This window comes from Laetiporus sulphureus (genome assembly GCF_001632365.1).
Source record: "Laetiporus sulphureus 93-53 unplaced genomic scaffold LAESUscaffold_6, whole genome shotgun sequence".
NCBI lineage: Eukaryota > Fungi > Basidiomycota > Agaricomycetes > Polyporales > Laetiporaceae > Laetiporus > Laetiporus sulphureus.
The window spans coordinates 407,685-411,498 of record NW_024468515.1 but is presented as its reverse complement, the minus strand read 5'-3'; positions in this window follow the sequence as shown (position 1 = coordinate 411,498).

Below are 3,814 nucleotides of genomic sequence, written 5' to 3'. Positions count from 1 at the left end.
TTCTCATCTCTGCTACGCCTATCCATATAGTGTCACCAGCGACCACTTGCAAGTCGCTGCTTTACCTTGATCATCTTTGTGTCCATCCTTACGTCGACAACAGTCAGTAAGTGTTTGATCATAAGGTCATAGGCTTAGTCGGCTCTCTGCGTCCTAAGTTTGTGATAGTATTATGAAAATGATGACAAATCACTCATGATGTGAGCCTGTAAAATTGATAAAAAGATGACTCTGACCTTTATGTTACCATTCTGAAAACTGAGCTTCAGAATAGCTTGAAGCATTACAGCAAAGGTGTGAAGGAGATAATAATTTAAGTGTAACTTTAAACAGATGTGAAGATGGCTTAAAGAGAATACTCTTAAGACTATAACATGGCCTGATCAATTTTCAAAGATTAATTTCATATATCATCTTTGAAGTCATCTCAAAAATATATTAGCAAGGTATGAGAGGTCACTTAAAGAAATTGCAGAATTGTAAAAGCAATTAAAAAAGAAATGAGGGGTATTGACAGGTTTGTGCATCAGAGTTTGATCAAAAGTTTACATTAATGCCTTAAGGCAGTGCTTAAGACAAAGGGTTGATTAACCAAGTACTATGGTTTTTAGGTTTGGAGGCTTTGAATTGTTAGTGACAAAAGTGTATAAATGAGTGAGCCTGATAGAATTGCACATACCTTCAAACACCATAAATATCTAATCAACAAATACTCAGTTGAAAGCTGAAAAGAATGGCTTTCTAGTGCTATATTATCCGTGAGCATAGCAGCAGCCAAAGTGAAGATAGAAGGGCATCAGTGAAAATCAAGATGACTGAAAACTTAATTGCAACAACTATTAGTTAAACAAGGAATAAAAAGTGTCATAACTTCAAAAAATGCTAAATAATACATTATTGAGATGATAGTATATTGTTGGCCAGATTAGATACAGTGGAACATGATGAAATGCAAATGTTTGAAGTGTTTTTAAAGAATTCAATTGATTTAATGAATATTGACCACAGATACAGCACTCTGATTGGTCATGAATATTTGCACTTATTTGGATCAGCCACCTTTCAGATTCAAACTCCGATTTAAACCCAGTGCTCTATGTGCATTAGCAAAAATAACATTTTCTGGACTAAAAGCATGATGTTCTGAGGCCTCAGAGCCTCAGGAAGAAGATCTTTCAATTTTGGAGCAATGGAATTGAGATTAGCTCAAAGTATTGTGTGCACAATGCCAAGCTATGATGTCTATCGTTCAGGTGACTAGCTAGTTGCACTGACGACAAACATCATAATTTAATCTTATTTGCGCATTGTGGCAACTTAAAGTGTGGGAATTTAGATGGCTGACATCCTGTAGCCTCAAATCTTCGCTTTTTTGAGCCAGAAAATACAGTGACCCACAAAACTGTTGATAAGATTGCTCACTTCGACTTGTATAGTAAATATCTCCTCAACCAATGGGTCAACTACATTGTATAAGAGCTCATTGGAAAGCGTATTATCATGGCTTTCTAATTCAGTTTTAATCATATTTTTACCATATTTTGATCCCAAGATATTTACTAATCTTTGAGGGTCACTCTTATCAACAGTTTTGTGGCACATATCCAGGTTCTACAAAACTTGTACTTTCAGTACTTGGTATAGCCTCCCTTTGCCTTCACCACTGCATGCACCCTCCTTGGCATACTTTCAATCAGATTCTGACACACTTCCTTCCCAATAGCCTCCCATTCCTTCTCCACCCTTTCCCACAACTCAGTAATTCCCTTTGGTGGCTCCTGATACTCTGCAAGCTTCCTTTTGAGATGATCCCACAGATGCTCTATGGGATTGAGATCTGGGGATTGAGGGGGCCATATTGTAGTGTTGAAATCATGGTCTTTGAACCAATCCTTGGCCTTCTTGCTGGTGTGCTTGGGGTCATTGTCTTGCTGAAACACCACATCCTCCACAGTTTTGCCCCAATCCTCCAGGCTATTCTGCAGCTCATCCTCCAGAATGCTGACATAAAGGTCTGCATCCATCCTGCCATCAATCTTGCAGGCATACCCCACACCATCTCAGTCCATACAGCCCCACATCATCAAGGATCCACCTCCAAACTTCTGGGTCCCTTCCATCAACCTATCACTGAGGCTCTCCCCTGGCTTCTTCCACACCCATTTCCTTCCATCTGACCCCATCCTGTTAATCTTTGTCTCATCTGACCATATCACCCTTCTTCAGTCCTCCACAGTCCAATATTGGTGAGCCAAAGTGAAGTTCATCCTCTCCTTTTGATGCCTTGCAGCGAGTAAAGGCCTTCTGCGCTTTACTACAGCCTTCATTCCTGCCTTCTTCAACCCTCTTCGCACTGTCTCTGCATTGACAACCCTCCCAGTAACATCTCCAAGAGCTCTGGCCACAGCAGGAGATGTGGTAGCCTTGCCAGTCCCAATGAGTCGAGTAGCATAGTGAAGATTGGCAGTAGAAAGAAGGGAAGGTCGTCCTCCTTTGGCCTTAGAAATGGTGTGACAGTGTGTGGAGCGTAGTTTATTGATGGTCGAGTAGTGTAGACTGGTCAAAGCTTCAATTTCTCGAAGAGATTTGCCATTCTGAAGCAAAGCGATGACATGGTTGACAGTTTCAGTAGCAACAGCTTTTGGCATGATGTTGGTTGAGTGTGAAGAGTTGTGTATGGCTGTTTGTACATTGTTCATGTTGAAACATGAACATCAATCAATATTCCCACAAAGAACCCTGTCAACACATCAAGAATCACAATTTTCTGAGAACTTGTGTGTGTGCCACAAAACTGTTGATAAGAGTGACCCTCAAAGATTAGTAAATATCTTGGGATCAAAATATAGTTAACCCATTGGTTGAGGAGATATTTACTATACAAGTCGAAGTGAGCAATCTTATCAACAGTTTTGTGGGTCACTGTAATCTGCATGTTGTTGTCATTGCAAGGCATGAAGATGTAGTGTACTGTGTATTATCCACGTGGTCAAACATTATAAAAAGTCGAAATATGGATCAGAATTTTCAACATTTCACCATGGTGGCTGAAGACTCAGATTGTCTCACCTATTCTGCTTGTATAGATAAAATGAGGAAATAGTGTTACAAAGTTAAGCATGAGCATACAGTATACTCTATAATGCATGTTTAGTATCAAAGTGTCAACAATGTCTAAGCCTGATAAGGTTTTACAGTTCAGCCACAGCAGCACTGAGTGTTATTGTAGAAATGCATTGTTGAAGCTGTGCATAAATCATTTATATACTTCAGTATTGTCTATGAAGCCTTTAATCATCTTTCCCTTCTGCTATGCATTTCTCAGGCAATAGAAACATATGTAACACCCTCAAGAAACCATCAGCCACACTTGAAGCTGTGGCTCAGCCACTAAAGGCAAATAAGAGCAATCAATTTTACCATAGTGGCTGAAAACTCAGATTGCATAAACTATTCTGCTTGTATAGATGAAATGAAGAAACAGCATATGGAGTGAGTTATGACAATACAGTATACTCCATTGTGCATTGCAAGGTTTCAAGTTATCACTGATATCTAAGCATGGAAAGGGTTTTCACTTAAGTCACAGCAGCTTTGAGTGTCACTGTAAAAATGCATTGTTGAAGCTGTGCACGAACTATTTATATACTCTATTAAGCCTTTAGTCATAATCTCTTTGCTTCTGCACATTTTTCGAGCAACAAAAGCATATGTAGCCAGAGTCATTAGCCACACCAAGAGCTGTGGCTTAGCCACCAAAGCCAAATAAGGCCAATCAATCTACTCTGGTGTGGAAAACTTCAATTGCACCAAT